We start from the raw sequence: 23,352 nt of genomic DNA, 5'->3' as shown, positions 1-23,352 counted from the left end.
CCTAACTGAACTGCCATCTGCCCAGCTTTCTACCCTCTGACATCACTATCTACCTTCCTCGCGGCTTGCCATACCCCTCTTTCCAATGTACCAAACTGTTTCCTGCCCAGAGTTTTACATACGCTCTGCCCGAATGATTCTTTCCTTAGAACTTTTACATGACCTGCAACTTAACTCTAGTCAGCATCGTGATCTAATGTGGAAAGGCCTTCCTTGGTAACCTTCATAACGCGCACGAAACGAAGTAAATTACATTAAAACGCAAAGAAAGAAAACTTACTCCTAGTTACTACCATGTCACCCAATTTCTGTCCTCTGTGACAGGTATTGAAGTCTAAGGTTGCCTTGTTTTCCTGTCTAATCACCTTCCTAGAAGGTAGGGACCTTGACTGTGCCTAAAACAATGCTTGGCAACATGGTAGGTGGTTTATATAAATATACATACATGTGCATACCTATTTTTTTTAGTAGAAATTCTCCTAATATAATGAGAAAACTAAATTCTTCTGTTCCTATATACCATTGATGATGCCCAGGTACATTTTCTTTTTTATTCTTACGTTTTTGTCTCCTTCTAGAATTGAAGAGAAACACAGCTGAGACCATGCAAAAGGGGAAAAAATGGGTTGATACATACATAGCTAGTGTTTTGTAGTTCCTGGGAGGCAATCTAGGTAGGACCCTGCATTACTACCCCCCAAGGGGTCCTTCCCAAGAGAACACTTTGATTTGTGGCTTTAAAGGAGATTGAGAAACATCTTGCCCTGCCTGGTTTGGCATAGACGACCAAATAAACATGCTTGAACTCACTGCATGCTGTAGGGCATATGTGTACAGATTAGTATACCACATTCTTAAAACTTTTTTTCTTCCAGAACACACACACACACACACACACACACACACACACACATCATCATCATCATCATCATCATCATCATCTAAACAGAACACACCCTTTGCTGAGTCCAATTAGCTCTTGGGTGGTCTGGTACTAGAATCTTGACATTGATAGCTCAGTGTATTCTTCATAGTCTCTTGACCACATTCCACTGCACAAAAAAAAAAAATCAAAGATTCACTTGTTATATTATTACATTGTTAGCATTGAAAAGTATAACTTCAGTTATATTTATCACAGATTTATTATAAAAGCAATAGACAACGTATTTATGCCTATGCTTTTACCTCTTCTATAATCAGTGACAACAAAATTTTTACAGTTGCATCTTGGTTTTTACAAGAAACTAAGTAACACAATAGATTTTTCCCTTTACCTTCAGAGCAGTCCTTACCCCAATATTCAATATTATTATTGTTATTATTATTATTAATTTATATCTAAAAAGTCTTTATTCCCCAAATTATAACATATATTTTATTTCTTTCCTTCCTACTTTTAGTGAGTCTCCATAAAATCCTTACATGTGTAGCTTATTTGTTCCTCTTCTTCCTTTTTATATCACAATACAGATTAGGTGACTCCAAGAGGCTTTGATACAGCCCATTTAAAAATCAAACATGTGTAAGTGTGATTCCTTCATCATGACTCCTCTAAAGCAATTTCTTGCTCTTGCTATGGAATTTCACTTTTGTATAATACAGTGGTTTAGAAACCTTCATTCTTTATATTCTTAGAAGTCCAAGGTCAGGGGCGCCTGGGTGGCGCAGTCGGTTAAGCGTCCGACTTCAGCCAGGTCACGATCTCGCGGTCCGTGAGTTCGAGCCCCGCGTCAGGCTCTGGGCTGATGGCTCAGAGCCTGGAGCCTGTTTCCGATTCTGTGTCTCCCTCTCTCTCTGCCCCTCCCCTGTTCATGCTCTGTCTCTCTCTCTCCCAAAAAAATAAATAAATGTTGAAAAAAAATTAAAAAAAAAAAAAGAAGTCCAAGGTCAAGTGCCAAAATATATGACGTGGTCAAGAGGGAGCCCAGAGAAAAAGGCGGTGGGATCTTCCATGTCTCCATCCACCGAGAAAATCTTCTTTACCTATTTTAAATATTGGATTTATGATCGATTAGTTTGAAGAAATTACTTCTCTCTAAAAAAAGCTGAAAGTCATCATTTGACCCATGATTTGTGCAACTCTGGACCACACGAGACAAGAGCCAGGCTGAGGTGGGCTTAGCACATCAGCTACTACCCAAGGCACTTGAATCTACATGAGCCAAGGGTCTATTGAACTATTTGCACTTCTACAGGCCTGGAATGTGGCCTTTGGAACTCAGATCTGTGGGAGAAGCTGGAGCCCTCTCATATGTGTGCCTGTGAACTCTCCTGTTTCTAAAAACAACTAGACCATCATCTTTAAAGTGGACCATGTTCCTCAGTACTTGATTATAGTTGAAACAGCAGCCTACATTATTTTTTTTCCATTATCTACTTTCTCTTATTTGCTTTTGATTATATTGTTCCTTAAACTTAGCATCCCTTAGAGTGCCTTGGGGGCTCAGTTGGGTAAGCATCTGACTTTTGATTTCAGCTCAGGTTATGATCTCATGGTCATGAGATTGAGCCCCGGGTTGGGCTCTGTGTCGGACATGAAAACTACTTAAGATTCTCTCTCTCTCTCTCTCTCTCTCTGTCTCTCTCTCTTTCTCTCTCCCCCTCAGCCCCTCCTCTGCTCGCTCTCTCTCTCAAAATACAAAAACAAAGACAAAAACAAAAAACCTAGCATGCCTTAATAACAATCCCTACTTCCTTCACTCCAGACATTGCCCTACCAAAAATCCTACTCATTCTTCCAGAATTAATTAAAAATACATCTCTTTATGAATCCTCCTGTGTTTTCATCACCAGAATTCATTGTTACTTTTGTATGCACAGCTTACAAGCTGTACTTTAACTTCATGTTTCTATCATTTTACCTCAGTTTATGTTTCTTTCGGGCTACTTGCCCTTGACAGCAAGCATGGGCCTTCTATTTTGTTATTCACCTCTACCTTTACCCGTTTAGAGACCACACCATCGGGAATAATCTCTAAAGTGATGTCAGGGAATTGGTCCCTTAAATACCTCCATGCGACTACCACTAGCTACAAGCATAGCTGTTGTACCATGGAAACTGTGGCGGCTTGGACAGGCTGTCAGAATCCCAACTCTTGCTTCTCTGAAAGTTGATGCAGCTTAAATTGCTGCCCTATTCTTGCCAAGATGGATTTCCTATCAGTCCTGCTTCTATGCAGTAAGTGCCTTTGAGTCAAAGAGTTAAAAACTGGTGAGGTTGCATCTAGGAAAATGAGGTTTCACTTTTATAGGAGGGAGGGAGTCTCTTCCCCCCACCAAGATTCACCAGATAAGGAAGTGACCTAAAGGGGGAAGAGGCTGGGTGTAGAAAATAAATGTTAGCATAGGCATCATTTTTTTTAATGTTTATTTATTATTTTTGAGAAAGAGAGAGAGAGCACACTCAAGTGAGCAGTGGAGGGGCAGAGAGAAGGGGAGACAGAGGATCAGAAGCGGGCACTGTGCTGACAGCAGAGAGCCCAATGAAGGACTCAGACTCACAAACTGAGATCATGACCTGAGCTGAAACCAAGAGTGACTGAGCCACCCAGACGCACCAGTATGGGTGTCATTTTTAATTCCACATTTCACAATTTAACTTAATTCAAATATCCAAATCCTGGTTTTTTCAACTCTAAGAGAAAGTCATTAATTCCTATTTGTCTTTATGTATATTATTTGGTTACTTTCAGTACTATTAAAATTCTGCCAAGATTCAGTTGTGGATGACGTTTAGCTGGGTTTTGAAAGATGCATAGGACTTTTCTAAAGTTGAAAAGATAAAGAAAAGGCCAGTTTAGTCAGAGGGAATAGCGTGCACAAAAACTAAAGACCTGAAAGCACCATTAGGTGTTTGGAGAATTTTAAACAGTTTGCTTAATAAGCTAGATGTGGCCGGACAAGAACATAAGCAGCAAAGCACGCAGGCTCTTGTACGTCTGCCAAAGGTGTTGAGCAATAACTTAGCTTTAATCCTGCAGGTGATGGGATGTTGTTAGAGAACTCTGAACAAGAAAATAACATGATCAGACTTATATTTCACTTGGATTAGAGAGATCCCTCTTGGCAGCATGTGGAGGAAGAGATGGGGGAGGGTGGAATTGGACGTAAGAAGCCCAGTTGAATAGGAAGCTACTGCAGTAGGATATACAAGAGATGATAAAAGCTTAGTGACTAATTGTAAGAAGGTAATAACAGGTGAGTGTTGATTTGATTCCGTTTCTTGTTTTGGAAAATGTGTGTCCCTCATCAAGATAGGAAATAAGAGACAGAAGCTCAGCAATGAGTGGAGAAAACAGAACTTCCTGAGAGATATTTTAGTGCAAGTATCTAGTAGGCAATAAGTTCAATGGGTCAGGTACTTGCAGAAAAGTCTAAAGTAGAGATCTAAAGGTATCAGCACATAGGTTATGGGAATTCAGTTTTCCTAGGGGAGAGGTATAGGCTGAGAAGAGATCTGAAGTCAGAAACATAGAAATTTAAATAGCAAGCAGAAGAATTCCAGAAAATGGGTGCTATGTAAGAAGAGATCCAAAAGAAAATGTCAGAGAAACCAAGGGCATAGAGTTCCTACAAAGAAGGAATAATTAAAAAAATAAAATGTCAGCACCTGAGTGGCTCAGTCCATTGAGCTTCTGACTCTCAGTTGTGAGATCGAGACCCGCATGAGACTCTGTGCTAAGGGTGGAGTTTTCTTGGAGTTCTCTCTCCCCCTCTCCTCTGTCCCTCCTGCACTTGTACTCACTCTCTCTCTCTCTCAAAATAAATTAATAATATTAAAAGAAAACAAAATAGGGGCGCCTGGGTGGCTCAGTCGGTTAGGCGGCCGACTTCGGCTCAGGTCATGATCTCACGGTCCGTGAGTTCGAGCCCCACGTTGGGCTCTGTGCTGACCGCTCAGAGCCTGGAGCCTGTTTTGGATTCTGTGTCTCCCTCTCTCTGACCCTCTCCCGTTCATGCTCTGTCTCTCTCTGTCTAAAAATAAATAAACGTTAAAAAAAAATTAAAAAAAAAAGAAAACAAAATAATAAAATGTCAAAGGCTAAGTCCTTTGGATTTGGTATTCAGATCATTTCTTACGTGCCAATGCTGCTTCAGTAGCATAGCATGAGTGGAAGAAACAAGTGTAGATTTTTCCCCCCAAAATGCTAGCTAGAAAACAATACACTGTATTGGAGAAATTTCTCAAAGACACAGACATTAAGCATATACCTAAGCTGAGAGGAAGGAGTCTGTAGAAAATAAAAGCTTGAAGGGAAAACAGATAAACCAGGTCTAGAGAGAAGATGAGGAGTAAAGGTGGGGGTTTTAGCCTCAACAAAGATGTGGGAAACCTCTTCTTTGGAGACATTCAGAGAAGGGAAAAACAATTCTGTGGATGGAGGGGTGATTGTAAGTAGAATGGTAGAATGCTGAGTCATTTGGCCCTCGATGATCTCACTTCTCTGTAGTAAGATAAATAATCAATTTAGAGTGGGCCACTCATGGTTTGGATGGGCTTTGTGGAAGTGGCACAGATTTGGAATATCTAATGGAGGGATATCTTTATTTCCGATGCCATTTGCCAGCTCTGTGCATTACAGAAATATAATTAAATAACTCAGTAAACCTTTGTGTACCATTTTCTTTCTTAATTTTATTCTTTCTTTTTTTTCCTCCTCCTCTTTTCGACTGCCCCCGTTTCTTAGGATTCCCTCTTGTTCCTCTTCAGAATTCCTACTTGCAGCTGACAATGGACACACCAAGCCCCTTTGAAGGGCCAAAGGGGAACATTCAGATTTGAAAACAGCCAGATTACAGTTTTACACTTCCTGGTTTTGAAACCCCTGAAAAGCACAAAACTGAACAAAAATCAAAATGGCTGCACTGAGGCTTCAGCGAAGCTCCATTTTGAAGTAACCATTTTCCTCTTTTCCGCAAACATCCTCCCCTACCCCCCCTTTTTTTTTCCAGGAACTAGGTACCACCCTGAAAACAACCAAGGGGGCTGGCAGCACTTACGCAATTCCTGTTAAAACCGACTAGATCCCGTATTTCCCTATAAAACGCAGCAGTCCCTTCCTCTGGATAGCCTGCGGCTTTTTGAAGGCAATAGCGAGCTGCAGTCTCCTTTGCCTGGCAAAGCAATAAAGCTACGGTTCCTCTTTATTCCAAACTTTATCTTTGTGTTATATTTTGGCTCTGAAGCATGGAGTTCAGTTTTTACAACATTTTGTTCTTGCACCATTTGTTTTTCTACTACTGTATCTGCATGGCTTGTGCCAACATTGATCATCTAGTAAGTTTCCTTTTTAATTTTTTTTTTCTTTATTTAAGTGATCCCTACATCCAATGTAGGACTTGAACTTATGACCCCAAGATCAAGAGTCACATGCTTCTCCGACTGAGCCAGCCAGCCACCCCTCCTTTAAAAAAATAATAATAATGTTTATTTATTTTTGAGAAAGAGAGAGGGGAGGGGGGCATGAGCGGGGTAGGGGCAGGAAGAGAGACACAGAATTTGAAGCAGGCTCCAGGCTCGGAGCTGTCAGCAAAGAGCCTGACATGGGGATCGAACCCAGGAACTGTGAGATCATGACCTGAGCCGAAGGTCGATGCCACCCAGGCGACCCACACCCCACCTTTTTATTTCTTTTATCTGGAGTTTTGAAATGCTGCTTTAAGGACTTCAGTAGTGCAATCTACACTTCAACTTCTTTCCCCATGCCTAGCTGCCATGAGGGATTTTTTACTGGCTTAAATCAAAGACTTGAAGGTATTAATCATGTAGCTATCTGAGAGCCATCTTTTCAAGCTGGCTTTTTTCATGGTAGAAAAATGGCATACAGAAGTTCCAAACCTCATCTCTGAATATCATAGCACCTGGAGAAAGACCTTCTTTCCCAAACAGCCAAAATTGTCTGGACAATCTGATTGGACCCGTCTGAACAGATCACTTCCATCTAGAAACAGCACTAGCCTCTTTGGCATAGGCCTACGTTATTTCAAGTCTCACTGAGGTGAAGGGGATAAGATTACACAAATTGCTTTATATCAGTTAGGATCCACTTGGATCTGAGGATGGGGTTAATTCCACCTTAATCAAATGGATCTTACAAAGGAAAGGGCATGGGATGGAATGGATGCTAGGGAGTCAATAAATGCTTACTACCATATCTTCCTCCCTCTGTCTCCAGAAAAGAATCCCCTATGCAAGGCCTGTTTCATGGGCATGTGACCTAAGTAGTTACATACAATTACTAGTATATTGCACAGAGTACATAACACATAGTGTATTATGTATAAGGTATATGGAAATAATTATAATTAATTACCACATTTTTGGTCTTCCTTTACAGGTCTAAATAGCATGAGAAAGGAGATATCACATCCGTCCTGTATCCCTAGGACTTAACACAATGAATGTTTATGAAACAGAAGTATCTTCCCAAGGGTACAAAGGGTTAGTGCCCGCCTTGCCAGGATAGAAAATTTTCTTCTTTTCTTTCCTCATCTCCCCCCAGAGATGGAGCTCAACTTCCAACTAACATTAAAGAAGTTGTGTTTGTGATCTAGCATCTGGGCTTGTGTAATTGACGTGCTTTCTTAATGATAGGCGGAAATGATAAGAGTAATAATTGTTCCACCACATGGGCACGCACTGAAACCTGGACCCCTTTGGTTTTGTTTGTTTATTGTTGCCTATTTAATTGTCTTTTAATGCTCTAGTTGTTCAAGAATGAAATAACAATGTTTTAAAAACTCATTTTGCATTTTAAATATTTACATTTACCAAACGAAAACTTTGTAGTGCATAAACATTATAAAATGGGTTATATAACCTCATTTGAACTTAGCAAAATTTTAAATTCAAGGCTTTCAAACATGAGAATGAGGCAAAAACGTTCCTCCTAATCCTGCACAGTAGGCTCGGACTACAGCACGATTTCAGGTAATAGGATTGAAGGGTTTTTATACACAATTGTGCAGGCAGTGGGCTGTACACAATGGGTGCCTCCAGTCACATTGAGTCCCTGTGATTGGTGCCTCCTGTAGGTGTGCAGTGACATATGTGACAGCTATAAGTCAATATCAACATCCTTTTAATATATTTACTTAAATGTCTTTTGCCTCAACTTTTTTTGAAGGGTCTAGAAATAAAACTTTTTTTCAGAGAGACAGACAGAGAGAGAGACAGAGAGACAGAGAGAGAGAGAGAGAGAGAGAGAGAGAGAAGCAGTGGGGGAGGGGCAAAGAGAAAGGGAGAGACACAGAATCCCAAGAGGGCTCAGCTCAGAGCCCGATGTGAGGTTTCATCTCATCAACTATGAGATCCTAACCTGAGCCTAAATCAAGACTCAGATGCTTAACCAACTGAGCCCCACAGGTGTCCCTAGAACCAATACATTTTTTAAAACTAAATTTATTTAAATTCAAGTTAGTTAACATACAGTGTAGTATTGGTTTTAGGAGTAGAACCGAGTGATTCATCACTTACATACGACACCCAGTGCTCATCCCAACAAGTGCCCTCCGTAATGCCCATCACCCATTTAGCCCATCCCCCTGCCTCTTCCCCTCCAGCAACCCTCAGTTTGTTCTCTGTATTTAAGAGTCTCTTATGGTTTGTCACCTTCTCTGTTTTTCTCTTATTTTTCCTTCCCTTTCCCTATGTTCATCTGCTGTGTTTCTTAAATTCTACATATGAGTAAAATTGTATGATATTTGTCTTTGTCTGACTGACTTAAGTTTGCTCAGCATAATACCCTCTGGTTCCATTCACATTGTTGCAAATGGCAAGATTTCATTCTTTTTTCATCACCAAGTAGTATTCCATTATATATATATGTGTGTGTAGATACATATATATATATCTACACACACATATGTATGTATATGTATATATGTATGTATATATATATACACATATGTATGTATATGTATATGTATATATGTATATATATATATATATATATATATATATATATATATATATATATACACACACACATATACATGTCACATCTTTTTTATCCATTCACCACTCAATGGACATTTGGGCTCTTTCCATAATTTAACCGTTGTTGGCAATGCTGCTATGAACATTGAGGTGCATGTACCCCTTTGAATCAGCATTTTTTTTGTCCTTTGGATTAATACCTAGCTGTGCAATTGCTAGGTCACAGAGTAGTTCTATTTTTAATTTTTTGAGGAACCTCCATACTGTTTTCCAAAGTGACTGCACCAGTTTGCATTCCCACCAACAGTGCAAAAAGTTTCCTCTGTCTCCACATTCTTGCCAACCAGAACCAATATATTTTTAAAGAAAAAGAATAATAATTACATGAGTATAACTCCTTAAAATAATATAACTGATATCATATTTGGTTATATCCTTTTAAATTACCAAGAATCATTTAAAAATATCATTTCTATATTTATATGGTCAAATGAGAAATTTGACAAATTTCAGAACTTTCTAGCTCTGTGTCTGAATGCTTTTTATGTAAGTTCAAGCATCTAGCACAATCTGCCCCCAAAATAAGGCCTTAATGTTTTTTTGCATGCATGCATGAATTGCTCAAGTAAATAGCATAAGTAACATGAGTTATGATTCCATTTATGTCAGGATAGTTCTCTTTTTTTTAAAGTGTATTTATTTTTATTTATTTTTGAGAGGGAGGAGGGGCAAAGAAAGGAGGGGAGAGAGAATTTCAACAGTCTCCACATTGTCATCATAGAGCCCAATGTGGGGCTCAAACTCATAAACCATGAGATCATGACCTGAGCTGAAATCAGATACTTAACTGACTGAGCCACCCCAGGTGCCCTGTTAACACCTTTTTTAAATGTATGCTTCCCATTTCTTATTTGTTTAAAAGGGAAATTATAAAAATTGCCGTGGGTATCTACATTGAATTAAAGATAATATCCAGACGCTTAATTGACTGTTAGACATTGGGTGTGAATGGATGTGATACCTGGAAACCCAAAACATTATTGCAGGCCACCCATCAGAGGGGTGCTCTATAGGTGACAGATAATAAATGGTAGAGTCATGCTGAAATCTAGTTTTCAATAGGATCACTGGTTCATTTTCATGGTCACTGAATGTATAGTTGGGATTATCATTCTTGGCAATTGGGGTAACCCCACATTGGATCTCAGACCTGTAGAATGAGAGCTATGACAGCAAGGAACGCCTTGTGAACATCAATGACATCTCCCCAACCTCTCCCCACATCACATCAAGATACTAAATTTAAAAAAAATACCACATCTCAGGGTGAGATGAGAAGATTATGCCATCTGTGAAGATCTAAAAGATGCAATGGTGAGGGTTCTTATCATGTATTCATTTAATATGCTACTCTGTTTCCTATGCAAAATGGACGGATTTTAGAGAGAACATACTCTACTCAAAGCCCAACGTGGTAGCTGGCCTGATCAAAACTGCTCTGCTGGGGGCACCTGCATAGCTATGTGGTTGAGCACCTGACTTCTACTTAGGTCACAATCTCACAGTTGGTGAGTTCAAGCCCCACATCGGGCTTGCAGTTGTTAACCTGTCAGCTCAGAGCCTGCTTCGGATCTTCTGCCCTCCTCTCTCTGCCCCTCCCCTACTTGCACTTTCTCAAAAAGAAATAAACATTTTTTAAAAATGCTGCGCTGGACTTGCTATCTTTTCAAGAGCCAACTAATAAGTCTCAGGGATATGGTATGTAGCTGTTTACCTGGCAAATGCTTCTTTCCTATCCAATGAATGAAAAACCACAGAGACTGTGCATTTTCGTTGAGATGAATGACAATATTCATATATGGTTTTGCTCTGGGAATAGAACTCCCCCAACCTCTGTCATAATGTAGTCCAAAGAGATACAAATTCATGTTGAGAGAAATATTCTACAGGATATTACATTGATCCATGATATTGATGACATTTTGCAGTTCAATCAGAATGAGCAAGAGTTTATTAAGATTATAAAAGCTTAGGGAAGATACATTTACTCCACAGGGAGTGAGAAAAACTTATGAGGATTCAAGAACATGACAATTCGGTACAATTTTATAGGGACCTACGGGGAGGGGTGTGCTGATACAATGCTTGCAAAGTAAAAGATACATTTCTGTATTTTAATCCCTTACTACTGAGAAGGAAGCACAGTGCCTGGAGGGGCTTTTGGGTTCTGAGGCAACAGATTTTACATCTAGATCTGCTTCTCTGGCTAATATACTAAGTGACACAGAAGGCCACCAGCTCTGAGTAAGGCCAGAGGCAATAAAGGGATCTGCAGAAAATTTAGGCTACAATGGAAACAGCCCTGCCAGTTGTGTTTGAAGAATAAGTGGTTGAAAGAGATGCAGGGCGGTGTTAGGGCACGCCCCAGAGAGAGAATTGGAACACAAGCTCCTGTGGTTCTGGCCTATGGCCATGGCATCAGCAGAGGGCGATTTTATTCCTTTTGAGAAACAGCTCCTGGTAAGACGTCGGACCCTGGAAGATGTAAAGCAATTTACCATGTGGCACCAAGTGGCCACGTCTCTGAAACTGTGTATTATAAATGGGGTCCTGTCAGACCTGCCAAACATAATATCAAAAAGACCCAGGACAGTCCATCATAAGAGGCAAATGGAATTGAGTTTGAGCAGGATCAGAGGGCCTAAGTAATCTTCATGGCCCAGATTTCCAAAGCACCCACCAGAGTTGTTCGTTCCAGTGACCTTCTTCCAGTTTTCATTTCCCCTACCCATATAAGGATCTTGTACATCCAGATAAAAGAGGAAGAAAAAACTTAAGTTTGGTTTATGGAAGGATCAGCATAATATGAAAGTTCAAACCAAAAATGAACAAGGGATACATTATAACCATACCGGAAGGAAAGGGACCAAAAGATCAGAAACAAGGATGTTTGGAGGAGAGACATGTGATTGAACATAATGGGCATGAAGTGTGAAAACTTGTGTTATTGCATGTTAATACCCACCAGAAAACATCTACTGTGGAGAAATGCACTGAACAACCAAGAAGACAAAACGATTCAGCTGGTCTTTGCCTAGAGCTGTCCCAGAACTGACACAATGGGCGCATGAACAGGTTAGTCATGGTGGCAGATATGGAAATAGGCACCAGCTTAATGGGCTCCATTTACGAAGACTCTGGTCAATTCAGAATGACCAAACTGCCAGCCACAAAGCCCAACGCTGAGATCTTGGTATGGCACCGTTCCTCAAGAGAACTAACTAGGCACTGGTGGTAAGTCATCTACCCCCTTCATTCCAGAAGGGCTAGTGTTTGTCTTCACAAGAATACACGCATATTCCAGGTATGGCTTTGCTTTATCTCTCCGCAGAGCTTCACCCAGCATGGCTATTCAGGGGCTTGCGTGGAGCAAGATCTACACACGGGGAGCCTCATGCAGAATACTGTTTGACCTCAGGGCCCCCATTTCATAGCAAAGTATGCACAGGAGTGACCATGGGATGCACGTTGTAGGAGTTGTGTCACATGACCACACCACGTGAAAGCAGATGGCCTGATAGAACATTGGAATGGAAGACGAGTGGCAGTCTGACCTTATTGCAAGTGAAAATTGGACTGGGTTTGCTGATTTTTCAGAAGAGTTGAAAATAATCCATGAATTTAAGGAACGTCAGAGATGCTTATTCCAGCCTCATGATTTCCCCTGACTTCTTTATCTCTCTGAAAAGACTCAATAGCATGTCAAGGTACCACCCCATAGGCATGAATTTAAAAGACCAGTGAACAAATACGCTTTTAGCTACACAACAAATCCTTCAGTTTCTAGTTTTACTGTAGAAAAATAATGCCAGATGAGTATAATTCTGAAATTTTGTGCTGATCTGCTAGGGGTGGGGGTGGGGAGAGAAAGAAAAAAAGAAAGTCAGATTTAGGAAATTAAATTCTTGAGCAAAATCCTCTTTTAATTTCCCCTCAAACAAAACCCTTCATGTAGTTTTGGCCAAAGCATAAACTTGAAGAATATATCCACTAACAGCTGCCTCGGAACCTAAAAATCAACCCCTTAAAATAATATATTTAGATCCCTAAACTCAGTATTAATTAAATTTCTTTCATCTTTTGAGGTAACTTGTTTAAATGAATATCAGGAGCCAGAAGACATGAATGCAATTTCTATCTATTTTGAGTTATTAATAAAGAGATTTTAGACCTGGCATAGGAAATTAATGTTTCTTTTCAAAGGACTGATTATTCCAACTCATTGCAATGCTGGAATATTCAGAGCATATTTCTGAGGCAACATTAAAGATTCAATCCTGATATTTAAGATATGATTGGTTATGCATTTAGTTGTTTCTCTCTTTACACTCATGGTCTTTTGAGATCATGAATTTCAGCTTGTTATTCTGAATTTATTATCAGAGAGCCCTTCTAGTTAAGAAAAAGAGATAACCAATTACTTTCCTAACCGTATGTTGTTACTTCATTGTTACTCTCGTAATGCTAGTTATGGTGCTTTTTACCTCTTAGATGGATTTGACAACATCCTAGCTGTCAGGTGGCCTGCTCCTCTCTGTCCACGGAACATATGCTTAAGCGATCAATTGTGTCATAGCTCACGGCTCACCCTCATCCCTAGCCAGTGCACTCTGCCCTTTAGCCAGAATCAATTACTTGTTGTACCTTCACCTGAGTCCCTGCTCATTAAGCATGAAAAACCCTTTCTCTTAGCTTCAGTCTTTAGAAATCTTTCCATTCTTTCCACAGTATGAATAACAAAAGGAAAACTCAGCTGTACCCAGGGGACTTGGATCTTAATCCCAGCTTTACCACTAATGACCTATGCATATTTTGACAAGTTTTTACTTCTCCAGACTCAGTTTTTTCATCTGTAAATTGAGAACCCATGAACTAGATCAGTAGTCCTCTCTTGACATAAAGTACATGTATGCCTACATATCTGTGAAAAAAGAATATAGAGAGGGCAATGGTGTTCAAGCTTCTCAAGACAGGATTCTAAGGAAAAGGATCTCATTAAAAAACATTAGAATCAGAACACATCAACTGTTAGAAACACTGCTGTAGGGGCTCCTGGGTGGCTCAGTTGGTTAAGCGTCCAACTTCACCTCAGGTCATGATCTCACAGTCCATGAGTTTGAGCCCTGCATCAGGCTCTGTGCTGACAGCTCAGAGCCTGGAGGCTGCTTCAGATTCTGTGTCTCCCTCTCTCTCTGTCCCTCCCCTGTTCCTACTCTCTCTCTCTCTCAAAAATATATGTTAAAAAATTTTTTTAAAAAGAAACGCTGCTTTATTTAGATGAATCAAAAGATAGAAATAATGAGTCAGGAAAGCAGGCAGTTCAGGATGACCCTATAATGACCATGATGTGGCTGGAGAAGGCCATTTTCTTTATGAGGTTGTGGTCAATGCAGCATTATGCAGATAACCAACCGGGCTCAGACCATGTGAAAATATGACAGGCAGTGTTCTTACATGACATTTCTTCATTCCCTTAATGATGTTGGCCAGGATATATCTTCTTTCTTAATGATTAATGATTGTAAGGAAGTAGGGGGGATATATGTTCAGTGCTTTATGAGTATAAAATGTAGGAATATACATATGGAGAGGAATATATATATACACATATGTATATATGTGTATACACATATGTATATACATATGTGTATACACATATGTATATATATATATGTGTATACACATATATAGTGTGTATATATATATATATATATATATATATATATATAAAATCTTTCTGTCCAGTATGATGTGTCCTCCTGTTCTTTCAATTTAGAGGACTGTAAGAAGTGTTAAAGTGTTTTATTGACAGCATTCCCTTCTCTTCACCTGCTTGATGTGGTTTTAGCCTCTGCTTATGGCATCCTCTGGAGTATTTTGTACTCTCTCTCTTTTTTGCCCCTTAATTTAGATAAAATCTCTTAGGAATTACTATTCCAGCCATGACACTTCACCTCCAGAGGAAGATAGTCTTCCCCTCCACTTGTGTTCCACCTTATTACAGATGAAATGTTGTCCTATGAACCTGAGGTCCAACAAGAGGTTGTAGTAAAAGAGCTTTAGACAATTTAGGTCACTTATCTATACTCATCTTGCTCTAGGGCATAAAATTCTCCAGAAAATGGAGGGACCTATTAGCAGCGTAGATGTTAATGAAGCCTCCTTAATCAAGTTGGTGGTTGATATAGGACTTAAATTTCCCCACCTTTTATCTTAAATAAATTTCTCTTCTGGCAAAGTGTGGCCTTAGAAATGTTTTTAATTCAGATGTAGTAGAGTAGGGTGGTGGGAGGGATTACCTTTTTTTTTTTTTAATGATCTTGTTTCTTCCTCCTTGTACATTTACTTCCACTAGGTAACCTTACTTATTACTTCTTTGATTAAAGGGGACTTATATTAGAAGTAAGATTTATAAGTCCTTGTCTTTAACTTTTATAAAAAAAAAATAAGGTGATGTTGTAAATCCGTGCTATTCTTTTCAATTTTTAGAAACTGATTTGTAAAAACAAATCAAAAGAAAACAAAAAGAAAAAAAAAAACAAAAAAAATGATGTCTACTTTATAAATTAAAAAATTCACCAGTTTTAAGTATACAATGCAATGAGTTTTGGCAGCTATGCACATTCATGAAATGATTTCCACAGTCATGGTGTTGAATATTTGCATCCTCTCAAAAATTCCCTTTTGCCTTTTTGTATGCAGTTGCCCTACCTCCCCCCCCCCCCCGACCTCCCCCCCCCACCCCCGTCTCTAGGAACTGTAATCTGCTTTCCATTGAGTAGTTTCCTCTTTGCAGGATTGCATCTAAATGAAATCATGTAACATATCATCTTTTATGTTGGGCATTTTCATTTAGCATTTCAAATCCAGTTGAGATTCATTTATGTTATTATGTGTGTCAGTAGTTCATTTACTTTTACTGCTTGGTAGTATTCCATTGTATGGACAGACCACATTCTGTTTATCCAATCACTGGTTGATAGATATATGGGTTGTTTCCAAGCTGGTGCTATTATGAATAAAACTGTTATAAACATTTAAGTACAAGTCTTGTCTAGGGCATATCATCTCACAACTCTTGGATAAACATCTAGGAGTGAACTGCTAAAAATTTGAAAAATATGACTTCTTAACAATTAAGAATCTTTTGCTCTTCAAAAGATACTCTTATGAAAATGAAAAGGCATACCACTAACTGGGAAAAAATGTTAGAAAAACATATTTATGATTGAAACAAAAATGAAAACAAAAACTTCTGTCCAAAATATATGAACTCTTATGACTCAAGAGAAACAATCTGATTTTTTTTTAAGGCAAAAGAATTAAACAGATCTTTGGCCAACGAAAACATATGAATGGCAAATAAACCTACAAAGTATCCTCAACATCACAAGTTATCAGGAAACTACAAATTAAAACACAATCGTATAAAACACTACACACGTATTGGAGTGGCTAATTTAAAACATTAGTGCTACCGAGTGTTGGCAAAGATTTGGAATAACTAGCATTCTCAGGCACCTTTAGTGGAAATGCAAAATGGTACAATTCCTTGAAAAAAAAAAGTATGGTGGTTTCTTAGAAAGTTAAGCACACACTTAGTATACCCATTTTTTCAGATGTAGGCAGTTTTCCATATTTACAAAATTCCTTGCAATCATATATACATTTGTTCATTATTCATTCCTACTAATTTTTTATAGAATATGGTGGATTCTACAAATATATTTCAACGATTAATAATACAAATGACAAGTTTATTAATATACCTTTGGCAAACTGCACAATTACTTGAGGCCCAGTCTTTCTGTCTCTCTCTCTCTTTTTTTTCTTGATGTTAATTTCCACATAGAGGATTAGGACAAAAGTTTTTCCATGTATAAATATGTCCTGAGCCTTAAAAATCAGTTTAATCTGGAGGAGCCTGGGTGGCTCAGTTGGCTGAGTTCGGCTCAGGTCATGATCTTTTGGCTCGTGATTTCAACCCCTGCATCAGGCTCTGTGCTGACAACTCAGAGCCTGGAGGCTCCTTTGGATTCTCTGCCTCCCTCTCTCTCTGCCCCTCCTCTGGTCATGCTCTGACTGTCTCTCTCACTCAAAAATAAGTATTAAAAAAAATTCAGTTTAATTTAGTTGAAATTTTTGTCTTCCCCCTCAGTTGATATAAAAAATACAAATTCTGTCAAAGACATAATTACAAACATTGTTGTTAACCATAAAGAGAACTCACTAATATACTTATTAGGAATTTGTTTTTCTGTCTACTTCTCATACCTTTTAAGATATTTTGACCCAATCAACATTACAATTACAGAAGGAAAATATGCTACAATGTAAAATTTCCAATTTTATGAAATTTTATCCTCAGTTTTGACCAATTTTGACCTTCATAAATGTGCCTCTAATGGAAAGAGTAACAAGCAAAATTGAAAATAATTTGACCAGATTTGATTAAGCTTTATAGGAATACCTTTCAGAAATTAATAAAGTGAGTAACTCTTCATAACAAATCCATTTGATATCAGATAGTTTTCAATTGTTTGCTTTCAGCAAAATTAAAAGAAGGTCTATTGGAGCTTTTGGTTTACTAAAATTATTTGGTGGTGGATTATTATGTGATTTTTGGCATATAAATGGAAAGAAATTTTTTAAATTGGTACTTTTTCTCTAAAAAAATTTCTTATATTCACGCATATATATTTATGTAAAAGGGTTTATTAGTGTTAGCCTCTATAAAAATGAATTTTTTATATCAGGAATAAAATTAACGTTGTAACCTGCTTTATTCAAGCAATAATTAATATTCACAGATAAATACATGAAATAATTGAAAATGATTCTTATCCATGTCATTGAATTAGTAATATGTTTTTGTTGCTTTATTAGTTGGTAGGGATAAATACTGCAATGATAACTCTGGACAGACTGTTCTTAACAGCCAGAAAATGCCTATATTGAAAAATATATATATAAATTAAATTTATATAACAATTTATATTGTTAACATGAATTATTTTATTGAAATAAATTAAATTATATTATATAATCTATAGTGAATTATGTGTTATGTGTAAAACTATACACTAAAAATTGTATTTTAGATTTACATAATCTATGTAAATATTTTTGTTGTAGAGATAATATTAAGACAATCAGGAAAATGTTTTCATGTGTTAGTCTATTAAAAGACTCTAAGAGAAGAGTTAAAACAAATAGGAGTTCAAGGATCACAAGGAATAATGGAAGATTTCTGACTGTCAAAATAGAACTTGCTCATGTATATTTCAGTCAGTGACAGTGACATACTGCTTTGCAGTTTAAATTTTATTAGATATATTTGAAAGATATAGCTTTATTTTTTACAGATCAATATTTATAATATGCTAGAAATTAAGTTTTTTGGAACCATATGCATTGCTGATGAACAAGTTTAGATATCAACTTAAAATAGGCAAGACAGTAGATGGTTTAAAAACATATATGACTTTTTAGAAGGTAAATGAGATAATAAATTGGAGATCAGTGTTTTAACCTCCTCAGTGCGGACAAGATGTGCCATTTTTGGAGTATCTTGTGCTTCCTTTCATTATAGGATTTACTAAGATTTTTCGTGACAGCCTTTTTACTTATCTGGTTCCTCCACTAAACAAGACGTTTTTTGTTGTCAGGAACCATGCCTTACCTAAGCAGTCCTGAGACAGAGGTTGTCAATGAATATTTTTTGCCTGAATGCACACATAAACTGATTTGTTGAGGACACAGATTTCTCAGGGTTTTTTGTTTGTTTGTTTGTTTTTGTTTTTTAATGATTATGTGTACCTCTCTATGCTTACAGTCTTTCTTCTGAACTTTTAAGTTCTTCAGGAAAGGAATCAATATCACACTCTAGTAGAAAGAAAAATATACTAAAATTTTGGATGTAGTCCAATCTCTGACAACAAAATGATTATGTAACTTGGGCAAGTCATAAATTCTTTAGGCCAAAACTTTCCTTACTCGTAAAATCTGGGCCTTTAATTGGGTGCATTCTTAGGTCCCTTCCTGCCTTAAATCTATTTTATTTTCTTGTATTTCCTATATAGTTGAAAGTGACTTAATTCATAAGTCACTTATTTCCTATATATTCATGGGTAAGAGTGCTCGCGTATGGCTGCTGCCTCCTTGCCTTCCTCACGACTCTGCATTTGGTAGAAAAGAAATAACAGTGACTGGAATTAACTAACAGCCATCTATGATTACTGAATCTTTACACTTAAAACTGAAAGGGACTTGATACATTAACTAATTCCACTTTTATTTTCAAAATGAGAAAATGTCAAAGACTTTTCCATCATTTGCCCCAAGTGACACGGAGCTATTATCAGAGCTTGGTATCACATTTTATCTTTCTCAATGGAGGGCCGGTGGCAACAATAATGGCTCAGACTCCAGGTTTTGGCGTCGATATCTGAAGTCAAATCTCAGCCACAGAATTTTGGGAAAGTTATTTAAGTTTTCCATTTTGGGGTTCCTTTCTTACATTATGCGATAATAATGCTTTAACTCATAGCTTGATTTGAGAATATGAAATAGTGGTTATAAAGTCTTAGGCACATACAACAAAGCTAATTAAGCGATAGTTGTGAAGTCAGTACAAGGCTGCAACATCTTAAGCTCACAACTGTAATTTTACCTTAATATCACATATAGCAGACAAAAACCGATGCTCAAAAATTATACCTATCTACTTAACTTTCGGGTCTGTATGTTTTACTAACCCGGGGGAGGTCATTGCTTGTACCATGTGGGCACCTGACAATACGGGCTGCCCAGTGAACTCCAGAGGGAACCTGGCAGTTCATGAGCCAATTTGATGGGATCCTTCTACAGGGTCTGCTCCTCCAGAGCCAGAGAAGGAATAGCCCTGAGGCAGTAAGACCCAGGAAATTTTGGCAAAGACGGGATTTTCATCCTTCTCAGAAGTTGGGGGGCATCTCGGGTCTTGCACACAGCTCTCCAGGCCGTCCTTGGTCTCAGTGGCCCACGCAGTCACAGCCAGGCGTCACCATCCCGTTCCAAGAGAACGCAGACTGGCTTCCTGGCAGAGAGATAAAACAGAAAGCAGGATAGGGCAGACCCACCAAGTATCAGCAAGGCTTTTGTTGGCCAGAAACAGGAAATCGACTTCAAACTGCCTTAGAAAATAAAGATCATTTTTAAAAAATTGAGATATAAGTCACATACCATAGAATTCACCATTTTAAAAGAGTACACAATTCAGTTTTTCTTTAGTACATGCACCGAAGTGTGCAATCATCATCACTAACAAAAAAAAATACTAAATATCGAAAAATGGGAGTAGGATGCACAAACTAAAAAAAAAATAATAATTATTTAGGGGCACCTGGGTGACTCGGTCATTGAACATCTGACTGTTGATCTCGGCCCAGGTCACGATCTCACTCTTTGCAGTATTAGACGCCTTGTCCCGCTATGCGCTATCAGCACGGAGCTGGCTTGGGATTCTCTCTCTCCCTCGCTCTTTGCCTCTCCCCCACACACATTCTCTCCCTGTCTCTCTCTCTCTCAAAATAATTAAATAAAAGCTTGAAAAATATATCTTAAAAAATAAAAATTATGTCTCAATTAACCTATCTTACCTATTTATCAATTGAGTTTAAGTTCAGTTCATGAAACAACGATTGCGTGTTGTGTGCCAGTGTCGGCATTGGGCACTGGGGACACACACAGGAATAAAGCATGATACGGTCTGTAACTTCAATGAATTCCAAGTTGACACTTTGAGGAAAAATTCCTAATAAGGGCATGGACCAATTCGTGCAGGAACTATATACCTGCTGCTACAACACTGAAATTAAGGAATTGGCTTTGCAACCCAAGATCCCTGTAGAACATCCCTTGTCTCTCTTTATATTAGATTGCCTCACCCTATATGATATCAATTGAGACGTAATGAAAACTGTTACATCAGATTTCCCTTAAGTGGTGAGAAAAACTAACTCCATGGAACTCAAGTTTACTTAGCCCATTTAAAAGAGATCTTGGAACATGGCATCTGTCTGAAAGGAGTGAAGAAGGGATGAGAACACGACAAGATTCAGCACGAAAGGAAATCAGAATCACAAACTGCTCTGTGCTCCGAACAGTTTGGATTTTGTAATCAGAGCTCTCCCAGATGTTCTCAGAGTCCCAGGGCAATCAGGAGAGAACTAAGAAGTTGAAGCAGCGAGAGAACTATATATCCTGGGGATTTGTTTCCTTATAACAAAACTCCTTTAAAGTAATTTATCAAAGTCACCAGAGAACTGAAGACATTTAGCATGGCTTATAAAACCTCAAACGTCGTGCTCTCTTTTTGAAAACTGAAAAAGCTGCAGGCGTTTTTGGTTAGCCTTTTCTTTATAATGTCAGATCACCACTTGCCATAAATAGGAGTAAAGGAGGATAAGAAAGAAAATGTCATAAGACAACAGTGAGATGGAGGTTGGAAGCTACTGACAGAGTTTGTACTTGAGGACGTATTTTAAAAACATGGCACATGCGTACATGTAAATAAGGCATTGACTACAAGAGCAAGCTCATTTCTGTTTTTGAATAAACAGCACATTCTGTGGATTTCAAGTGCATAAACATCAGGAACTAATCTCTTACATAAGCCATTTCTATTATCTTCTCCAACATTGAGGTCATACACTAGGGAGATAGGGGTGGACTTTTTATTCCACACACACACACCCATTGTTGGCTGACTATAACATATAAGTAAATTTGCTGCCCTATGAATTATACGTGCTGAAAATGATTCTTATTCATATCAGTCAGGAGAATGCAACTGCCTTTATAATAATCGGAGGTAGAGATTACTATAAAATATTTTGGATAATTTTATGAAAACAGAGTTGGGACAGATTCTGCTGCCAGCTGTAGAACTGCTTTTAATTAAAACCTTGTTCAACATGCTTACTGCAGAGTTTTCTTATTTTCCTGTTATATAAAGATATACTGATTCAGCAATTATTGAACCCTGGACACATTATAAAACTTTCTTCTGAGACTACCTAGCCAAGAAAATCAGCTGTGATTCATTAGATAATAACACTACCAGAAAGAATGTTCTGAAGTTCTCCCTTAGTTATAGGTCTTTGGTGGCTGCGGAATACAAAGGCCCAAACTAAGAAAAGAGACTTCTCATTTTAAATTTAATAAAAGTCTCTGTAATGAGATGGTAAAGGTAGACTTATGTATATATATATATATGGCTAGTGGGTCTATTAAGCAGGGTGTAAACGTTAGATAAACTGTGTTCTATTCACAACTTTGTTAATAATTGCTTCACTATATGCCCTGCTATGACTACTGCTAGTCAGTACTTACTAGCACAAAAAGTCAAGTCAACGTTGTCTGTTACGGAATGAAGGCCGCACAACCTTTGCATAGCATGTGTGTGTTATATGGGACCAGAACTGCATAGAATTTAATTCTTCAGCATCCACTTGGACTCTTGGAGACTGCCAAATATTTTGCTCCCTTCCAAATTTGCTACTTTTTCCAATTCCTAATTTATGAGTTTTGTCAGCCACTTTTATCACTAGTGAAATAGGCCAAATTCCTGTTACTTTTTACTTTGTGAGGAAGATACTCGCGACAGTGAAAGAAAAACTCTCAAGATCACATTCTTTCTGAGATCTTATGCACAGCATAGTGATTATAGTCAGCAATGCTATATTATATGCTTCAAAGTTTCCAAGAGACTAGATCTTTAATGGTCTTGCCACAAAATGAAATGATAATTATGTGATGTAATGTGGTAATGGTGTTAATTAACTCTATTGTGGTAATAATGCTATCATATATAAATGTACCAAATCAACACATTGTACACCTTACACAATATTACATGTCAATTGTATCTCAATTAAAATCACACCAAATGGTCTAAGAATTATGAAGTGATTAAAGTAGTATCTAAACAATCTTCAAAAAATGACAAAATGACAATTATAGTTGAGGAATTCAACAGTCCTTCTCACAGAATGAACAGAGAGATATACTATGTCCATGGACTGAATGACTGAAAATGCCATTTATGTTCAAATCAATGTATGTGTTTAGTGCAATTCCCAGCAAATTTTTAGGTCAAGCTGATTCTCAAAAGTGTGTAAAAACACAATCACAAGAATAGTTAAAATAATCTGGCAAATAATACAATGGAAAGAATTACTTGACCCAATATTAAGGCTTACTGTTTAGCCATAGTAAACAAACAAAAACAATGTTATGGAGATAGAAACACAGATAAATGGAAACATAGAGAAAATCTGGAAAGAGACGCACACAAATATGGCCAACTG

General features: G+C 37.9%; 1 long non-coding RNA gene across 5 annotated transcripts in view; it reads left to right on the top strand.

Annotated features, from left to right (window-relative positions):
* The window catches only part of LOC109501710, a 473,282-nt gene that overhangs the window by 428,766 nt on the left and 21,164 nt on the right, over positions 1-23,352 (top strand). For 2 of the 5 annotated variants that reach the window (XR_006600950.1, XR_006600947.1), the window contains one exon: positions 7,341-7,559. The exons of 1 other annotated variant lie outside the window; for it this stretch is intronic. This is a non-coding gene — a long non-coding RNA (uncharacterized LOC109501710). Of the gene's footprint in view, positions 1-5,690; positions 6,281-7,340; positions 7,560-23,352 lie in introns of those variants that run through there. 2 more of the 5 variants (XR_006600948.1, XR_006600949.1) reach the window with 2 other exon arrangements.

Source organism: Felis catus, chromosome B4, assembly GCF_018350175.1.
Source record: "Felis catus isolate Fca126 chromosome B4, F.catus_Fca126_mat1.0, whole genome shotgun sequence".
NCBI lineage: Eukaryota > Metazoa > Chordata > Mammalia > Carnivora > Felidae > Felis > Felis catus.
The sequence above is the reverse complement of the archived record's forward strand: the minus strand, read 5'-3'. Positions and strand labels throughout refer to the sequence as shown.